We start from the raw sequence: 22,202 nt of genomic DNA on the forward strand, positions 1-22,202 counted from the left end.
ACAGACTCTTGCAGAACTATGGGAGATGGTGAGAGTGCTCCCAACCAAATCCGATCTGGACCTACGCCTTTTGCAGTTGGAGGAGAAGCATAAGGCTATTGGCGCGGTCTCACAGAAGGTCCGCTCCCTGGCCGCAAGGGTAGAGTCCTTAGAGCGCCAAAATTCTGGACATCTCGGTTCTTTCCCAGGCCATGGACACTCAGTCCGCCCAAATGCGAGACTTTTCATTGCACCTGGACGATGTTGAAAATAGGGGGAGAAGAAACAACCTGAAATAAAGAGGCATTCCGGAATCGGTGCCCTCGGATGGTTTATATGATGCGGTGACACATATTTTTAACAAGATCTTGGACAGGCTACGTGATTTGGCCATTGAGATGGACAGAGTGCACAGACTGGCGGGCCCACGGGCTAGAGATGGTAACCGTCCGCGGGATGTCATCTGTAGATTTCATTTCTACAAACAGAAGGAGGACATCGCACGGAGAGCATGGGAGAAGGGGACCGTTTCCTTCAATGGTTCAGAGATCACCGTCCTGCCGGATGTGGTTTCCAGATTGACCCTCTACATGCGGATGAGCGTCCGCCCTTTGCTGGAGGTCACTAAGGCGGCGGGAGCCACCTACAGATGGGGACACCCCTTTCATATTCTCCGCAGACAGAGGCATTCGTTGGCGGTCCAGTCTCCGGGGGACCTAGAGGAGGCCTTTCTGTTTTTGGAGATTCCCCCGGTGCGGATACCGGATTAGACAGAACCCCTGGAAGCACACCACCAGGGGAGGCCCAAACCCAGATTATGTGCGTCCACTCCCGCCTCGCTCCAGAGATGGGCCAAGCGACATTCGGATCCCCGGACGGCGTTCTCCACACAGAGACTGATTTTCATATTTGCACGTGAAGTCTTGTGCTCCATTCTGGGGCCTAGCCCACGGTTTGCATGTTATTTGCACTTAACCCTTTTTTTTCCGCAGGAACCCATTGGAAGATACAGTGGTCGGCTTTGCTGGTGTACTCAAACGGGACATTTTTGTTCAGTATGTTACCCAGGGGTTGCACAAGTGGGGGTTTTCAGCTGGTCAGTCTAGCAGGGGTGGGGAGGTTGCAACAGTAGTTGAATGGGTGGGTCCGGGGTTCCGCTGAGCTTCATTTGTTATGGCTAGTTTACGGTTATAATTTTTGAAGGAATTGTGTCTGTGACGCCGCTGACATTCTTTGTTCCCCACTTGGTTCCCGTGTAGCTATGTCGCGGTCGGAGGGTATTCTTCCTTCGGAGGGCGACATAGCCCACGACGAGTTGTTGAGGGGTTTTGTACTCCGCTAGTAGAGGGGTAGTGGGATTCCATTGCTCCGGAACTTTGTGTGCCCGTGAAGGGGTCTTTTTTTTTCTCTTCTTCCCTTTTCCGCTCGGTCTTCCTCCACCTCTCCTAATATATGTCTGCCATAACCATTGTCTCCCTAAATGCGCAGGGTCTCAATATCCCAGAAAAGAGGTCTTCCATTCTCTGTCTCCTTTGGAAGAAAAAAGCGCAAGTAGCTTTTCTACAGGAGACCCACTTCCGGGCCGACAACATACTGAAACTTACCGACTCCAACTTCACGGAGGGTTATCATAGTACATCCACTGATTGGAAGACCAAGGGGGTCTCCATCCTGATTTCACGCTCTCTTTCCTGGGAGAATCTGGAGACACGCACTGATTGAGCAGGAAGGTACCTCTTCGTGAAAGGTAGGCTGGCTAACACCTTTTTCACACTGGCCTTCTACTATCTCCCTAACACCGGTCAGGTTGCATTTCTAGAGAGGGTTTTGGTAGCGTTGGAGGACTTTCTGGAAGGCGCTCTGATTTTGGGGGAGGGGGGGGGGGGGAGATCTGAACGCCACCTTAGATCCCACGTTAGACTCCTCTAGAGGGCACTCGTCCTTATCCAGATCGACTCACCGCCGTTTGCGTCGGCTGTTGCATGAGCACCAATTGGTTTTATACATGGCGGCTCATGCATCCCTCGACCAGGGACTACACTTTCTTCTCGGCTCCTCATATCTCATACTCCAGATTGGATTACTTATTTTTACGTCACTCCCACCTTCCTGACCTCGCATCTGCCTCCATAGATCACATCACATTCTCTGACCATGCCCTTATCACTGTCTCCCTTTCCTTGCCAACGAATCACCCTCGCTCCTGGCAGTGGCGTTTGAACGAATCGCTCCTGCAGGACTCGACGGTGGTCTCGGACATCCAAAGGGATCTCTGAGTATTTTGCCACTAATGCCTCGCCAGGGGTTGACCCGCTTTGTATAATCGCATACACAGGTTGGAGCAGTCACATAAGGTCTCCCAGGATCGGGTGGTAGGGGCGGAATTGGGGCAGCTGAGAGAGCAGGTTCGCTCACTTTGTCTTTCCAAGGCTAGGGCCTCCTTAGTTAAATGCAGAGGGCACTTTTACGAGTTCAGTAATAAACCTGGTAGGACTCTGGCAAGGGCACTAAGGAAATCAGGTATGCGCACCTATGTCCCTCAGGTACAAGCCCCACACAATCGGCGTCTGCAGCTTCCACATGATATCTCGCAGGCCTTCCGTGCCCATTATCACTCTCTTTATAATCTTCCTGGGGCCCCCCTTCCTCGGAGGGAGGGGGCCACTTGGAGAGAATTGAGTCGTATCTCCGGTCCTCAGGGATGAAATGTATCCCCCAGGAGGCTATTGCTGCACTGGAGGCTCCTATTTCCCCGGAGGAGTGGTCCTGGGCACCGAAGAACTCGCCGATGGGGAAGGGACCTGGCCCGGATGGGTTACCTTTACATTATTAGAAGGTCTGTTTGGAACTGCTCTCCCCTCATTTTCTTCACGCATTCAATTCACTCACGGAGGGGAGAACCCTTCCTTGGGACACGTTGAGGGCCCACATTACGGTGATACCCAAAGAGGGGAAGGATCCAACCATGTGCCAAAATTACCGTCCCATATCGTTGTTAAATGTAGATCTGAAGTGGTTTGCTAAGATTCTGGCCCATAGGATGACCCCACTATTACATAATGTGATACATAATGACAAGGTGGGCTTCATGCCGCTAAGGGAAGCCCGAGATAACACTACGCGGGCAATTAGCCTGATGTATCAGGCGGCCACCACGGCCCTGCCCACTTGCTTCCTATCTACGGAAGGCCTTCGACAGGGTAAACTGGGATTTTATGTTGCCTACATTGTGGCATGTGGGGCTTGGCTCACATATGATGCAATGGATTTCAAGTCTCTACTCCTCCCCCCAAAGCACAGGTTAAGGTGAACGGCCACTTCTCCTCCTCGCTCGCTATCTCAAACGGCACGAGGCAAGGTCGTCCCTTGTCCACTTTAATTTTCATTTTGTGTTTGGAGCCCTTTTTGTGCCGTATTCACTCGAACCCAGACATAGCGGGTGTATCTTTGGGAGGACGGGCCCATAAGGTCACTGCTTATGCCGATGACCTGCTCTTTTTTCTCACCGCCACCGGAATCTCCTTGCCCAACCTGATGGCGGAGCTGAGTAGATACTCGAAAATTTCTAACTTCAAGATCAATTACCAGAAGTCGGAGGCTCTCAATATTTCGTTGCCGCAGTCCCTGGTGGATGAGCTGTCGGAGTCCTTCTCCTTTAAGTGGGCTAGAGATTCCCTTAAATACCTGGGGGTCCGGCTGACCGGAGATCTATCTCGCCTTTACGCGGTGAATTACCCTCCGCTTCTTCAACGTGTGAAGAGTGACTTGGATTCCTGGATGTCGGGCACCTTCACCTGGTAGATGTGCCATATTTAAGATGAACATTCTGTCATGGATTCTGTATCTTTTTCAGGCCTTGCCGGTACACGTCCCACGCCCCTTCTTTCAAGCCCTGTTGTCCCTTCTTCACAGATTCATATGGGTGGGGAAACCAGCACGCATTGCTCGGTCCATGCTTTTTCGTGCCAAGTGTGACGGTGGCATTGGTCTCCCGGATTTTGTTTCCCATCACCAGGCCTCACATTTGACACGAACATTGGATTGGTTTAGACACACAGAGGTCAAACAGTGGGTGTCCATGGAACAGACCTTTTTTGAGGTCCCGTTGCAGGCATTGCCCTGGTTGGGCACACGCCCCCCTCTCGGCACGAACACATCCGACAATAGGGCCCACCCTGGCGGTCGTGTCCCGGCTCTTCCCTCGGAAAGAAATCTCGCTGTTCCCCATCTTGGGCAATCCTGCATTCCCACCGGGACAGGAGGGGGGCCCCTTCCGACACTGGATGAGGGCGGGTAAGGGCTACGCCGCCAATTTTATACAGGATTCGGCATGGATGAACGGCTCACAGCTGGCATCTTTGTCAGAACCTGCCTCCTTTACTTCTTGGCAGGTCACCCAGTTAAGACACTTCTTTACCTCCCTGCCTAATCCACAGGCATACTCACGAGATAGCTCCCCTTTCGAACTCTTATGCAGGGGCACAGACACAGTGCGGCACTTGTTGCCCAGACTTTATGCCCTGCTGATCTCTCCATCTACTCTTACCACACCTCCATACTTGTGTAGCAGGGAGAGTCACTTAGGTCTCACATTTACTGCGGAGCACACAGACCGCCTGCTTACTATGACACATAAATCCTCCATGGCTAGCAGATTCCAGGAAGCGGGATTCATGATTCTGTCATGTTGGTACAGGGTGCCTTCCAGATTGCATTCAATGATCCCTGCGGTCTCTCCGTTGTGCTGGAGATGTGGGAGCCAGGTGGGTACAATTTTACACATCTTTTGGGACTGCCCGCAGCTGTCAGATTTTTGGTCTGAGGTGTGGCGCATTTCTTCCAAATTTACGGACTTCCCCTTTCCGCGTTCTTCGGCTCTGTTCCTGCTCCATCTGTGCGATGTCCCCCTGTCTACGTACCAACGCTCGGTGGTTCGCCATTTGGTGAATGCAGCTAGGGCATGTGTTCCCGGGTTGTGGAGGCAAACCTGTCCGCCAACAGTGGGCATGTGGTTCGGCAAGATCCAGGAGATTATGAGAATGGAGGACCTCACGGCATCAATGAGAGGGGCCCATGCTAAATTTCTCAAAACATGGTGTGAGTGGATTCGATTTCAAATGTCAGAGGAGTATAGCACCATCATGGCCTCTTGAGCATAATTTATAGGCATAAGTGTGGGAGGTAGGTTTCCTCCTCTTCTCCTTTTCTCCCTGATCTCTCTTCTTTCCTGCTTTTCTATGTTTCTATTTTGTTCTCATTTGGGTTTTTATGCATGGCTGCTGGTTCAGGATGTATAAATTATCTGATCCTTCAAGGTGTGTTTCAGCGGAAAGTTATGGTTTTCAATTGTGTGTTTTGCACTTCTTGTATCTACACATGCTGGCCTGTGAGCCGATGTCCGTGCTGATTTTGTCTGCACTTTCTTTTTTTGCGTTTGAAAATAAAAGAATTCATAAAAAAAAAAAAAAAAAAATGAATATGACGGCACAAAAACAATATTTTTTTTTAAACCGTGATTTTATCGTGTAAACACCGTAAAACATAAAAAAACCTATATACATATGGTATCGCCATAATCACATCGACCCACAGAATAAATTAAATATGTCATTTATAGCGCACAGTGAATGCCGTAAAAAATAAAAAAAAAAAATAAAAAGGAAGAATAAAACACACCACAAGTTTTGACTGCCTAATTACACTAAATTCAGCAAAAAACCTATGGGATCAAAATGCTCACTATACCCCCTAGACAAATTATTTTTAGGGCTGTAGTTTCCCAAATGGGGTCACTTCTGGGGGGGTCCACTGTTTTGGTCCCTCAGGGGCTTTGCAAATGCGACATGACACCCGAAAACCAATTGAGTAAACTTGAGCTACAAAAGCGAAATAGCGCTCCTTCTCTTCTGAGCCCTGCCGTGTGTCCAAACAACCGTTTATTACTACATATGGGGTATTGCCGTAATCAGGAGAAATTGCTTTACAAATATTGGGGTGCTTTTTCTTCTTTATTCCTTGAAAAATTGATCATTTCTAACTTTTTCATTTTTACAGACTAATTCCACTAAATTCATCCAAAAACCTGTGGGGTTAAAATGCTCACTATACCCCTTGATAAATTCCTTGAGGGGTGTAGTTTGCCAAATGGTGTCTTTTTGGGGATGTTTCCACTGTTTTGGCACTACAAGACCTCTTCAAACCTGACATGGTGCCTAAAATATATTCTAATAAATAGGTGGCCCCAAAATCCTCTAGGTGCGCCTTTGCTTCTGAGGTCTGTGCTTCATTTCATTACCACACTAGGGCCACATGTGGGATATTTATAAATACTGGGCAATAAATATTGAGTTGCGTTTCTCTGGTAAACCCTTTTGTGTTCTAAAAAGGATTAAAATGGATTTTCCGACAAAAAAAAAAAGAAATTTGTAAAATGTTCCCTCTACATTGCTTTAATTCTTGTGAAACACCTAAAGGGTTAAGAAACTTTCTAAATGCTGTATTGAATACTTTGAGGGGTGCAGTTTTTAAAATTACGTGACTTATGGGGGTTTCTAATATATAAGGCCCTCAAAGCCACTTCAGAAGTTAACTGGTACCTATAAAAATAGGTTTTGGAAATTTTCTTGAAAATCGCTGCTAAAGTTCTAAGCCTTGTATCGTCCTAGAAAAATAAAAAGACGTTGAACAAATGGATGCAAACATAAAGTAGACATATGGGAAATGTTAATTAGTAACTATTTTGTGTGGTATTACTATCTGTCTTACAAGCAGATACATTTAAATTTCTCTAAAATTTGGTGATTTTCACTAACACAGTACAATATGTCACGAGAAAACAATATCAGAATCGCTTGGATAGGTAAAAGCATTCCCAAGTTATTACCACATAAAGTGGCACATCAGATTTGAAAAAATTGGCTGCGTCCACAAGGCCAAAACAGGCTCAGTCCTGAAGGGGTTCAATTCAATAAGGTTTTTTTTTTCTAGTTTTTTTTACAGCTTTGCGATTCTTGCGTGAGAATCACGGCTTTTCCGCTGCAAAAATCGCAGCATTTTTAAAATCTCATCCACTTTGCTGCTACTGTAACACACTGCGGATATTCCGCAATTAAATCTGTAGTGGTAAAGCCATATCTAATCTGCTCCTTCTGCGTCATATTTAGGGTATGTGCATGAGACAGTCTGCAGATGGGGCAGTACTGTTCTAATCTAGGGCAAAGAAAAAATGGACCAGTTGCCCATAGTAATCAGATTTCCGCTTTTATATTTCTTTGAGCCTCTGGAAAAATGAAAGCTGCAATCAGGTTGCTATGAGAAACCTCCACTTTTCCTTAGTACTAGTTTTGATAAATCAGGGGCGTACCTAGGGGGGGCAGGCAGGGCACGAGTCCCCGGGCGCAACTTAGAGGGGGGCGCCAGGGCCGCACCGTCCATGACAGCGGCCTGCTGCCTCTGAGTGGACAGCGGCGCCACTGAAACGAGCTATGGCCACACCCTCCTGCACCATAATTGTACCTGCGTCTATAGGACACAAGTGCAATTAGAAGCAATCAATGGTCGGGTATGTTCCGTGCCTTTCTACGAGCGATACTTTGCGCCGCTTGCATCGTTGAAAGGCGCTGATTGACTGGGAAAGTCATTCTGCCCTGCCAATCAGCGCCTTTCATGGACGCAGGCGGCGCGATCACGTCATCGTGCTGCTTGCGTCGTTCAACCCCAGGAGACCTGCGCAGAAGAGAGCAGGTTTCCATTGCTGCCGGATGATGCGGGAACAGGATTAAGGTGAGTTGGTATAGTTTTTTTTTTTTATATTAATTATTCATTATATATGGGGGGTGGCGCACTATATACAGTGGTGAGCTATCTGTGGAGCACTATATGGGGAGCTATATGTGGGACACTATATACAAGGGTGGACTCTATGGGGGCACTGTGTGTGTGGGACGCAGTGTATGGTGCGATTAGAATTAGAGGTGCAGTGTTTGGCGCTATTATATTTAGGGGCGTAGTGTGTGGTATAATGAGAACTTTCTTTGTTTATAGGTGTAGAAATGTTTGAAAAGTGGGAAGCTGAAGACATCTGAGTGGCAAACTGCAGCAATCGGCTGTGACCGGGAGAAATCATCATAGAGGTCTGGACCGGATGGAGAAAAAGAACTAGAATCTGAGATGTCACCGGTGAGTCACTTAATGTAAATGTTTATGCCTCTAAATCAGTACTGTAGTCACTGTATGATCTGCAGCGAGATGATGGGTGGTATGATTGATAGGATTTTTTTTTGGTAAAACAGCAACTCCCAGCATATCCTTACCATTGTTCGGGTCATGCTCGGAGCTGGAAACAATTTAGTGGAAACCTATATGGCAGGGGTTGCACTAAATTGAGCTGCATTTGTGCTGGTGTTGTATATATGTACTGAGCTTGCTTCTGGGGCTGTATTTACGTAATGAGCTATGTTCTGGTACTGTATATACGTAATGAGCTGGGTTATGGTGAGGTATATATGTAATGAGCTTGGTTCGGGTGTGGTGTATAGAACTATATTGGCTGTAAAATTTACAAATGTTTTTATGCTCGAGTTACATACAAACAAAATGTGGAAAAGAAATGACATCATTGATTGGTAGAGAAAACTAACATAGCGACGGGGAACACGATGTCGGTTAAGAGGTTAGGGGGGGTGCCAACTGAACCTATGCCCCGGGGGCTGGAGAACCTAGCTACGCCTCTGGATAATCCTCCCCTATAATTCACCCCCACCACATTTGTCTTGTAGAACCAATTGAAAAGATGCAGCAATATTCTGTGGGTGCTTAGATAAACGCAAACATGAAATACTTTGATTACCGTATTTTAAATTACATTACTGCCATATGTACTATACTTTTAGGGTACATTCACATGGTGCAGTAAAAAAACCACAAACGCAGTTTATTGCTGCAATTATCGTGAAATCATGACAAAGTGCTGTGGTTTTGCCAAGATTTTACGAAACACCGAACCACTTTGCCACGATATCGTGGTACTCATGGCACTAAACCGCGGCTTGACCATACCACGTGAGTATATTATAAGCTGGGTTCGCATGTAGCGTTTATGTTGCATTTTTGAACTGTAGAGGAGAAAAAAAAAAAACAAACATGCATTTTTTTAATTATCCATGCATTTTAAAAAGCGTTAATCAGCTGTAATCCTATGACTAGTAAATTTAAAATAAGATTACAGGTTAAACACTTTGTAAAATGCATGAGTAATTTAAAAAAAACGCATTCATTTTTAGATGCATTTTTCTCCCCAACAATTCAGGAGCCTAAACGGGAGGTTCCTAGCGCACATTACGATCAAACGTTTCACACACCAGTCTTAATACCGCTGTAGTAAGATGCGCCTAATTTATTAAGAGGCGCATTCCCCTTAATTAATTGGACACATCTCTGGCCATCAGTGCGCCAGAAAGTCAAATCTATTCTAAAACTGTGCTACAATTTACGCCTGCTTTTGGCAGAAATTATAGTTAATTTGTCTGGCCACTAAAGGCCATGCACTGCTTACTGATCAGTACCATGAGCGTCGCAAATGCCTTAACCCTTTCACGTCGACAATCTGTAGATTCACGTCCTATCCGCATATACCCTATGCAGATAGGACGTGAATCTGCAGACCTCTCCTTCTGCCCTCATAGCTCTGGGGAGATCGCTCTGACGCCAGCGGTGTCAGTGTCCCCGGCTCCCAAGCAACCTGTTCGCTGATAGCCAAACCAATTTGTTCAGCTACAGAGAATATGATCACCATTATTAACTGCTTCCTGACCGCCCACAGTAAATTCACGTCAGCGCATGCTGGGCTCTGTGCAGCGCCGACATGAATTCACAGTGGGTGTTAAAAGCACGATCCGGGTGTCTGAGTATCATTGACACCCGAATCGCGCTGTTAACCCTGTCTCTGGTCCCGGAGACATGATTGGGACCGGATTGGTTCAGGTCCCGATCATGTGATCGCAGGGAAAGTTTGTTCTAGCAACAAACTGGAAAGTTTTCTGCTACAACAAACGTTCCCGGGGACCGATTGCGGGGGCTGCCATCGGTTGCATGACAAAACCGGAGGCCATACAACGGCCTCCGGGTCTGCCATTCACGGAAGCCTATGAGGACCAGCTGGTCCTCATAGGCTTCCTGTCAATGTGACGGTCAACGTCACACTGACAGTTTATAATACAATACACTACCTATGTAATGTAATGTGTTATAGCAGACATCAGTGCTGCAGGTCTTCAAGTAAAAAAAATAAAAAATAAAACGTTTTATAAAAGTGTAAAAAGAAGTTTAAAAAAAAAACCCCAAAAAATCTATTTTTTCCTATAATAAAAGTCTCTTATTATAGGAAAAAAAACTTAAAAAAAAGGACACATTTTGGTATCACCGCGTTCGTAACGACCCAAACTATATTATTTTTCTCGCATGGTGAACACCGCAAAAAAATATTTAAAAACAATGCTAGAATCAATATTTTTTTGGTCATCACCCCTCCTAAAATATAGAATAAAAAGTGATCAAAAAGTCGCATGTACCCCAAAATAATACCAATAAAAACTACAACCCGTCCCGCAAAAAAACAAGCCCTTACACAGCTTTTTGGACAGAAAAATAAAATTATGGCTCTCAGAATATGGTGACACAAAATTTTTTTTTATAGAAAAGTGATTTTATTGCTCAAACGGCACAAAACATTAAAAAAACTATATACATATGGTATCGCCGTAATCGTACCGACCCGCAGAATAAAGTAAAATGTTATTTATGGCGCACGATGAAAACTGTAAAACAAAAAAAAGGTCAAAAAAATTTCTGTTTTTTGGTCACTTTGCTTGCCGACAAAAAAAAAATCTAATAAAAAGTGATCAAGAAAAAATAAATAAATAAATAAAATGTACCCTAAAACTGTACCAATGAAAACGACAGATTGTAATGTAACAAATAAGCCCTCGCACGGCTCCGGTGGAGAAAAAATAAAAAAGTTCTGGCGCTCAGAATATAGCGACAGAAATTGTGCAGAGCGTTCCAAAAGGGGATAACATTGGGCACCATTTGTCAGTGCGACACCGGCCACATATCTATGAATTATTTATTTACCCCATTATTATACCCTCGTCTTATTATGCCCTGATGTACTCTGCCCAGCTTACATATGCCCCCACATTCTAAACGGAAATTCCAGCAAAACCCCAGACAGAAAAATTACCAAGCAAAATCTGCGCTCCAAAATCCAAATGGCGCTCCTTCCCTTCTGAGCTCTGGGTCCAAACAGCAATGTATTACCACATATGGGGTATTTCCGTAATCGGAAGAAATAGCTTTACAAGTTTTGGGGTGCTTTTTATTCTTTATTCCTTGTGAAAATGAATTTGTTAAAATATTTTTTAAGAAAAAAAAAAAGTAGATTTTTCATTTTCACAGACAAACTCCAATAAATATAGCAAAAGACCTGTTGGGTCAAGATGCTAACTATACCCCTAGATAAATTCCTTCAGGTGTGTAGTTTCCAAAACCATATCACTTTTGGGGAGTTTCCACTGTTTTGGCAGCACAAGACCTCTTCAAACCTGACATGGTGCCTAAAATATATTCTAAAAAAAGGAGACCCCAAAATCCTCTAGGTGCTCCTTTGCTTCTGAGGCCGCTGCTTCAGTCCATTACCGCACTAGAGCCACATGTGGGATATTTCTAAAAACTGCAGAATCTGGGCAATAAATATGGAGTTGCGTTTCTCTGATAAAACCTTGTGTGTTACAGAATTTTTTTTATTACTAATGAATTTCGGAAAAAAACAAACAAAAAAAACGACATTTGTAATTAACACCTCTACTTTGCTTTAATTCCTGTGAAACACCTAAGGGTATGTGCACACACACTAATTACGTCCGTAATTGACGGACGTATTTCGGCCGCAAGTACCGGACTGAACACAGTGCAGGGAGCCGAGCTCCTAGCATCATACTTATGTACGATGCTAGGAGTCCCTGCCTCGCTGCAGGACAACTGTCCCGTACTGAAAACATGATTACAGTACGGGACAGTTGTCCTGCAGCGAGGCAGAGACTCCTAGCATGGTACATAAGTATGATGCTAGGAGCCCGGCTCCCTGCACTGTGTTCGGTCCGGTACTTGCGGCCAAAATACGTCCGTCAATTACGGACGTAATTAGTGTGTGTGCACATACCCTAAAGGGTTAAGAAACTTTCTGAATGCTGTTTTGAATACTTTGAGGGGTGCAGTTTTTAAAATGGGGTAAATCTAGTACATAAGGCCCTCAAAGCCACTTCAGAACTGAGCTGATCCTTAGAAAATGGCCTTTTGACATTTTCTTGAAAACGTACGAAATTGCTGCTAAAGTTCTAAGCCTTGCAACATCCTAGAAAAATAAAATAATGTTCAAAAAACAATGCAAATATAAAGTAGACATATGGGGGTTGTTAATTAGCAACAATTTTGTGTTGTATTACTATCTCTTTTACAAGTAGATACATTAAAAAAAATTATAATTTTTGCAAATTTTCTTTACATTTTGGTGTTTTTCACAAATAAGCTATGAATTTAGGGACCACATTTTTCCACTAACATAAAGTACAATATCACAACGTGTGAAGAAATAGAGCCGCACTCACCGTATCGGACGGCTCTATTTCTTTCTTCACACATTGTGATACATATGAACTTTTCTTGCTGAGCCAGCACCTCCCTTGACACATAACGGAACAGTGTGTATGCTACCTAGGCAGTGATCTGCCAAACGTCCAGAGGACTATTCATTGCAGCGGTGCAGACTTATTCTCTTTTGACTACTGCTTTATAAAGTACAATATGTCACGAGAAAACAGTGTCAGAATCGCTTGGATAGGCAAAAGCATTCCAGAGTTATTACCACATAAAATGACATGTCAGATTTGAAAAAATGGGGCTGGTCCTCAAGGGCCAAAAGGACCTTGGTCCTGAAAGGGTTAATAAGCAAAAATAAATAAATTAAAACCTGCAACTTTTGAGGCATTTGCCACTTTTCTACACTATAAAACCGGCCCAGAAAAAAAAAATTAAAAAAAAATACACCTATGCCCGTGCAGGAGTAGACTAAGGCTGGGTTCACACGACCACATTAACGGCCGTAATGGACGGACGTATTTCGGGCGGATGTCCCGGACCGTCATGTGTCCAAGGTGGTTTTTAATCAGTGCAGAGTAAGGATGGGTTCATACTATGTTTTTTTGTTTTGTTTTGGTTGATGATCTCCCAGGTCTCTCAATAGAGTTCATCATCCAAAACGAAAAAACATGATAAAAACGCAATGTGTGAGCCCAGCCTAAAGCTGATGTCCACCTATATTGAATACATTTTATTGGACTATACCCAAGAGAGGTAAGTCTACGGTCATACAGGTGGAATGTTAGGGTCTATTCACATGTTGCAGTTATATGGTAGGCTTTACAAAAAAAAATTAACCATACCGGATCCTTCTTTTCACTCCCGAACCGTGGGTGAAGAGTCAGGAGATACCCAAACACATTAGATTGTGGGCTGGTCCCATCAAAATTTACTAAGGCTACATGCACACAACCGTATTTTTCATCACTAATTACGGACAGGAATTACGGACCTATTCATTTCTATTGGCCTTAGGCCCCATGCACACAACAGTATTTTCATCTATCCCGAAATACGGATCAGTAGGCATCTGTATTTACAGGTCCGTACAAAAAGAGGGAGGTTGCAAATTATGTCATCAACATGTTGCCCAGCAATGCTTCCGTAAATACGGACGGTTTACAAATGCACATCAGTAGCCGTCCGTATTTACGGAAGCTCCCATAGACTTCTATGGGGGAGTCCTTGTCGTAATTACTGACAAGAATAGGACAGGTTCTATGATTTTTTTCAGCCCGGATACCCATCAGTAAAAATACTGAAAGCTGTCCAATAGAAACGAATGGGTCCGTAATTACTGTGAGTAATTACTGTCCGTAATTACTAATGAAAAATACTGTCATGTGCATGGGGCCTTAGTGTGTATGGGCACCTCAAGTGTAGGGACCCATCTGAATTAGATGACCTCCTTATGGCATCAAGAGCCTCACAAATATAGTAAATATGGCAGTTGTAAGATAAATGAAGACATTAAATATTTTTGCACCTGCAGAGTGCTGCTCCATTTTTTGTAGACCGCACAAACCATTATTGACAAAGGAATTATACACAACAGTCGTTCATTGCCCAGACAGTGCAGATTTTGGATGTATTTTTTTAAGCCAAAACCGATATAGAAGAAATATATAAAGGATGGCCCTAAAGTGTCTCCTCTCCTGAATCCAATTCTGATTTTGGCTTCAAAACGGAATGTGAAATCTGAACCAAATCTGCACTGTGTGAACAAGGCCTTAGGGTGCAGTCACACATAGCAGTTCTTTTATTGCAGAAATTTCTGTGCCTGAAAATTTGTTTCATTCATCTGAATAAGAAGTGCAGAAATCCATGCACTTGCTGCAGAATCAACCACATTTCAATTAAACTGATTTTCATTCCCAGAAATGTCTGCAACAAAATCTGCCACGGGTGACTGCACCCTTAGGGCTTATTCGGACGAACGGGATATACGTCCGTTCAACGCGCGTGATTTTCAAACGCGTCGCACGGACCTATATTAGTCTATGGGGCCGTGCAGACAGGTGCGTGATTTTTATGCAGCATGAGTCCGCTGCAAAAAAGTCAAGGCATGTCCGTTCTTTGTGCGTATTTCGCGCATCACGCACCTATTAAAGTCAATGGGCGCGTGACAATCACGCGCACCACACGGAAGCACTGGGACGAGCGTGATTCGCGCAACAGCTATCAAACTATGAATGAAAACAGAAAAGCACAATGTGCTTTTCTGTTTACAAACATCCAAACGGAGTGTCATAATGATGCCGGCTGCACGAAAATCACGCAGCCGCGCATCATACGGGGCTGACACACGGAGCTGTTAAGTGCCTCTTGTGCACGCAAAACGCCACATTTTTTGCATGCGCAAAACGCACACGCTCGTGTGAATCCGGCCTTAGACATATTGATCATATGTGTAAAATTGAATCCACTAAGGAAAGTCTTGCTCCCTACAGCTCACAACAGCTTCCATTACCTCTCAGGACTGGAGTAGTAGGAACCAAACCCTTCCCCTTCACTGATACTTTCCATCTGTCTTTTCAGTAGGTCATGAGTGACAGCACATTATATCCAACCACAGAGCAAGTTTAAAAACCCACTCCATAATATTCATGAGTTGCTGAACAGTGCGAGGCTTTGTCTAATAGGAGTGCCTGAGAGGCGGATCGTACTTGCACAGGTGTCCTGGAGTTTTAATTTCATCCTATCCTGCTTTCAGTTTGAGGGTATGTTCACACGCAGTGACCAAAAATGTCTGAAAATACAGAACTGTTTTCAGGCAAAAACAGCTCCTGATTTTCAGACGTTTTAGTAGCAACTCACGTTTTTCGCGGCATATTTTACGGCCGTTTTTGGAGCTGTTTTTCAATGGAGTTAATGAAAAACACCTCCAAAAAGGGCCCAAGAAGTGACATGCACTTCTTTTTCGCGGGCGTCTTTTTACGCGCCGTATTTTGACAGCGACACGTAAAATTACATCACGTGGGAACAGAACACCGTAAAACCCATAGAAAGCAATGGGCAGATGTTTGGAGACGATATTTTCTGGCGTATTTCGAGGCGTAAAACGCCCGAATTACGTCTGAAAACACTGCATGTGAACATACCCTGACTGGTTGCTCTAGATACTGGTTGAAGTGTCCCTCAAGTTATAGTCTCCTGCCTGAAATTACATTGGGTATGGAGGGACGCCATGGCAATCATATGACACCTGAACAGTATAAAATTCTTAATAGGACACATGTACGATACACTACGGTCGTCAAATGGGTTGGAGAGTGCAACTGGAGGGACACTTTAATCCCTTCCTGCAGCAGACACTTTTGAAGTTCCTGAGAGAGCCTCATTTTTTAAATCTGATATGTCAATTTATGTGGTAATAACTTTGGAATGCCTTTACCTATCCAAGCGATTCTGAGATTGTTTTCTCATGACACAGAGGTAAAATTTGGCCGATAAATTCATAGTTTAATGTGAAAAACACCAAAATGTTGCAATTTTTTTCAATTGAAATGTATCTGTTTGCAAGACAGACAGTTATACCACACAAAATAGTTAATAATTAACATTTCCCATATGTCTACTTTATGTTGACATTGTTTTTTGAACACCTTTTTATTTTTCTAGAACGTTACACGACTTAAAAGTTTAGCAGAAATTTCCTCACATTTTAAAGAAAATGTCAAAAGCCTATTCTTTTAAGGCCTCGTTTACATGAGCATGATGTACGTGCGTGCGACGCGCGTGCTTTTCACGCGTGTCGTATGCACCTATATTAGTCTATGGGGGCATGCAGACACTCCGTGAGTTTTGCTCAGCGTGAGTCCGCTGAAAAAAACTTATGACGTCCTTTTTTTGTGCGCTGTTCGCGCATCACGCACCCATTGAAGTCAATGGGTGCGTGAAAACCACGCATGCCGCACGGAAGCACTTCCGTGCGAACTGCGTGATTCGCGCAACAGCTGTCAAACTCTGAATGTAAACAGAAAAGCACCACGTGCTTTTCTGTTTATAAACATCCAAACGGAGTGTCATAATGATGGCGGCTGCGAGAAAATCTTGCAGCCGCGCATCATACGCTGATGACACACGGAGCTGTTAAGTGCCTTTTGCGCACGCAAATCGCCGCATTTTTTGCGTGCGCAAAACGCACACGCTCGTGTAAATCAGGCCTAAGGACGAGTTCAGTTCTGAAGTGGCTTTGAGGGGCCCATACATTAAAAACTCCCATAAATGCCCCCGTTTTAAAAACTGCACTCCTCAAAGTATTCAAAACAGAATTTAGAAACTTTCTTAACCCTTTAGTGGAGGTGAAATGTACAAATAAAAAAAAAATTTCTTCGCAGAAATTACATTTTAAGGCTTAGTTCATAAGGAGTTTTCTGATGTGGAACCTGCGATGGAATCAGCGCTAAAAATCTCTTGAAGCTCTCTCCCGTTGTTTTCAATGGGTGGCAATGGTGTTTTTTTCCTCGCGCCGGATTGAGCCACTTGTGGTAGAAAGAAAGCGTCTTTCTCTTTCTTGCCGCGGTTCCGCCTCTGATCTCTTCTTGAAATCAATTGGAGGCAGAGAAAGCGTTTATTTTGTGGCGTTTTTTTCCCACGGCCCTCAATGGCCTCGGGCAAAAAGCGCTGCAAATACTGCAATAAGAGAGTGCAGGCAGGTCAAAATCTGCCTCAAAATTCCATTTTGAGGCAGATTTTGTCTGCCTGCAAAATCCTCCGTGTGAACAGGGCCTAATCCATTTTTTTGTAACACAGAAGATTTTACCATAGAAACACAACTCAGTATTTATCGACTCGTTTTTAGAAATATCCCACATGTGGCCACATGTGGCCTCTAATTATGTCTGCAAAAACGCCCCTAATACGCCTACAAACATCTGCCCATTGTTTTCAATGGGAATTACGATGTTCTGTTCCCACGAGCCTTTATTTTACGCGTCGCTGTCAAAATACGGCGCGTAAAATGACGGCTAGTCAAAAGAAGTGCAGGACACTTCTTGGGACGTTTTTGGTGACGTTTTTCATTGACTCCATTGAAAAACAGCTCCAAAAACGGCTGTAAAAACGCTGCGAAAAACCCGAGTTGCTACAGAAATGTCTGAAAATCAGGAGCTGTTTTCGCCTGAAAACAGCTCCGTATTTTCAGACTTTTTTGGTCACTACATGTGAACATACCCAAAATGTTTCAGTGTGAAAATATCAATTTTTACATAGAAATGCCATTTCATTGTCCAATATGTTGTGCCCAGCTTGTGCCACCATGAAATGGCAGCTCTTTAATTATAATGCTGTGTTTCCTGGTTTTAGAAACACCCCACATGTGGCCCTAATTTTTGGCCTGGACATTCAACAGGGCTCAGAAGTGGAAGAGTACCATGCGAATCTGAGGCCTAATTTGGTGATTTAAACAGCATTGGTTCACAATTACAGGGCTCTGATGTGAAATAATAAAAGAATAATAATAAAATAAACCTCAGAGAAGTGACCTAATTTTGGAAACTACACTCCTCAAGGCATTTATTAAGGGGTGAAAATTTTGACCCCATAGGTGTTTTCCATAAATGATTGTGCTGCGGATGGTGAAATGTAAAAATTGAAATTTTTCCCCAGATATGCCATTTCAGTGGCAAATTTGTTGTGCCCAGCTTGTGCCATTGGAGACACACGAGAACTCGGCTCATGGAAGAAGCTGTACCCAGTTATCATGCTGCAAGGAGATGAAGTGTTGCAAGAAAATTCTCCATAATGATGATCCGCCACTGAGTAAGCCTGTCGGGGCCTGGCCTTTTTTCCATTGGAAGATTTTTAATTACAGTTGAAAGTTCCTCCAGGGTAAAAGGCGTTTCTAGTAGCGGTGCATCTTCCACAGGGATTGAGGGCAATGCTGTATCATGTTTACATTGAGAGAGAGACTGGGGCTGGGATGAGGTGGTGTTTATAACATGGTGGGAAGGGAGAGTATAAGGTTTGATGATATGCTAGAAAAGCTGCAGCTATTTGGTCAGTCAAATGCACTACTGTACCAGAGGCGTCTTTAATTGATGGAATATATGATGCCACTCTTTGGTCTTTTAACGCTACAGCTAGGAGTTTGCTGGGTTTATTGCCCAATTCATAGAATGATCGGGAAAATAAGTGTCGAGTACGGTCATATTTTCGATTAAGCGTATTTTGAATCTCTTGATGAGTAAGCAGAAGTTTCTGGAGCATTTCGTGTTGTAAGGTGTGTTTATGTTGAGTTTCCAGTAAGTGGAGATCCGAAAGCAAAGAAAGTAATTTAGCACCTGCTTCTTTCTGTATTCTGGCTCCATGTTTAATCAACACCCCCCTCAGAACACATTTTAGGGCCTCTCATCTAATCGAAGGGTAGGCGGTGTCTGATACATGGTCCTGTTGAAAGTGCATTATCATTTGTTGGAGTTCCTGTTTACACAATGCATCCTTAAAGAGCGACTCATTGAGTCTCCAAGTAAAAGCTTTTAGAATACGGTAGAAGACGAAACGCACAGAAAAATGGAGCATGATCAGACAGTAGAATATTGTCAATATTAGTAGAAGAAACCTGAGGAAGTAGTCAATGCTGAGCAAAGATGTAATTTATTCTGCTATAGGATGCATGCACATGTAAGTAGAATGTGTAATCCTTGTCATTAGGATGGTTAAGACACCAGATATCACAACTGCATATCATGCAAAACTCTGCGCACCTTATTGATTTTGTTGTATGCAAGATTTGTGTGCCCTGAAGAGGAATCCAAGGACGGGTTAATAGGGAGATTGAAATCTCCACATGGTAGGAGTCCTCCTTGTGTAAACGAAAGTAATTCTTCCAAAAGTCTAACTTGGAAGGCAACCGGATTCATGTTAGGGGTATAAATATCAACCATAGTGTAGATCCGTGAGCTAATCTAACACGTCAGAAAAAGAAAAACGTGTCACTTTATGTGAAAGGGATTTATGAAATACGATAGAAACTCTTTTAGACTTACCATCAGGGTTACTATTATGACATGCAGATGGGTAATAGCCATTTTTCACATTTTCGAAAATGTCCTGTATGGAAGGGAGTTTCCTGCAAGCAAACTATATGAGCCCTATATTTATGCATAGAATAAAAGACTCTGGGATTGTTTTGGGGGGATGTTGAATCCTTGTACATTAAAGGATGCAAGAGACACCTCCATCATGTCAAAAATAGGCCTCTACTCTGTACAGTAAATAGGAAGGGGGGCAATGAAAAAGGAGGGGAAGATTACATTAAAGGCAATGAACAAATGAACAGAAAATTTGTATCACAAAATAATAATGACAGGGAAGCCTATCAGTATTAAACACTAGAGATGAAGCGCATTCACGCTAATTCAATGCAAACATTTAGTATAACCTATGGGGGAGTCGTGAAAGACGCAGTCGAAATGCGGATACACGCATCTACTATGAGACCGGGTAATAATAGGAACGGTAATATAAACAGAGTACAACAGGACAATAACAGTATAATGTCATATAGGCATTGGGGGAAAAAAAAATAACAATATATGAGCAGTTAAATTACTTAACAATGGGGAATGTCTTTAATGATAGATCATATTCACCCGGAGCGGCTGCATAGTACATAAACGGTCTCTCGAGCTCCTTGGTTGGGTACGTGGTCTACGTCGTTGTCTTTGTGGTCTTGGAGAAGAAACATGTCCCAAGAAGAAAACAGCCAACGGGCCCAAAGGCTCGTTTAAGAATGCCTCCTAGGCCGGGAGGGACATAGAGTATTCTAGAGCTTGCAAGAAAGAGGGTAGCTCCTCTAGTGCAGAAAGGACCGCAACGCCATTTCCCATCTTCACATTTAGAGCAAAGGGGAAACCCCAGCGGTAAGGTATATTGCAAGACTGAGGGATAGAGAGAAGCGGTTTTAAAGATGCTCGTTATCGGAGAGTGAGTCAGGATAAATCCGGAAAAAGATAAATTGCGGTCCCATCAAAGTCAATAGATTGGAGGGTTCTGGCACATTGCATAATTTCTTCCTTAACCACAAAATAGTGTATACGGCATATTACATCGTGCAGTCTGGTCGGGTCGGCACTACGTGCTCGAAGTGCTCGATGGGCCCTGTCGATTCCAATGTGAGAGTCCGTTTTTTTCAGAGGAAAGTTGAATAGGTTTCTAAGAGCGGGAAGGAGATCAGGAGTGCGTGAGTACTGAATACCCGCTAGTAAGGGCTAGCTTCCCATGTTGAATACTTATGACAAATATCAGGTAGGGGTTATCTGAAATTATTTTGCTGTTGGCTGAAAATTAGATTTTTTCAAAAGCAGCAGTACTGAACTGTACTTTTCCCCGGCGATCCAGCACAGCGACACTCCGTGATTGTTTACATGCATGTAACATGCAGCCGATCATAGTTCTCAACAATCACCGGCACAGTGTTATATGAATTCCAAAGTCAACGCAGCCGTCTACCAGGAAACTTTAGAGCACTTAATGCTTTCCTCTACTAAGAAGCTTTATGGAGATGCGGATTTCATTTTCCAGCAGGATTTGGCACCTGCCCACACTGCCAAAAGTACCAATACCTGGTTTAGTAACCACAGTATCACGGTGCTTGATTGGTCAGCAAACTCGTCTGACCTAAACCCCATAGAGAATATATGGGGGTATTGTCAAGAGGAAGATGAGACACCAGACCCAACAATGCAGATGAGCTGAAGGCCGCTAATAAAGCAACCTGGGCTTCCATAACACCTCAGCAGTACCACAGGCTGATCGTCTCCATGCCACGCCGCATTGATGCAGTAGTTCATGCAAAAGGAGCCCCGACCAAGTATTGAGAGCATATACTGTACATACTGTACATACTTTTCAGTAGGCCAACATTTCGCTATTAGAAAAAAATCTTTTTTTAAATTGGGCTTATAGAATATTCAAATTTTTATGAGACACTAAATTTAGGGTTTTCATTAACTGTTAGACATAATCATCAACATTAAAAGAAAAAAAAAACGCTGGAAATAGATCACGGTGTGTAATGAATCAATATAATATAGGAGTTTTACTTTTTGAATTGAAATCAATTAAACTTTTTTATTATATGGGCCAGTCCATGGCATCAATGCCTTAGTCATCCAGGAACTGTTTACACACACTGGCCACATGAGGATAGGAATTGTCCTGCACCAGGAGGAGCCCAGAGCCCACTGCCCTAGCGTAAGGCTTAACAATGGCACTGAGAATTTCATCCCAGTACCTAACTGCAGTCAGGGTACCATTGGCTATTATGTGAGGGATTGCGTGACCCTTTAAGGATATACCTCCCCAATCCATCACTGACCCACTGCCAAACCACGCTAGAGGATGTTGCAAGCAGCATAAGTGTATGTTCACACGGAGTGTTTTCAGGCGTATTTCAGGGAGTTTACGCCTCGAAATACGCCTGAAAAAACAGAAGCAGAATGCCTCCAAATGTCTGCCCATTGATCTCAATTGGAAATACGGCGTTCTGTTCTGATGGGGCGTTTTTTCCAAAAACGTCACGTAAA

This window comes from Rhinoderma darwinii, chromosome 8 (assembly GCF_050947455.1).
Source record: "Rhinoderma darwinii isolate aRhiDar2 chromosome 8, aRhiDar2.hap1, whole genome shotgun sequence".
In the NCBI taxonomy this organism is placed as follows: Eukaryota; Metazoa; Chordata; class Amphibia; order Anura; family Rhinodermatidae; genus Rhinoderma; species Rhinoderma darwinii.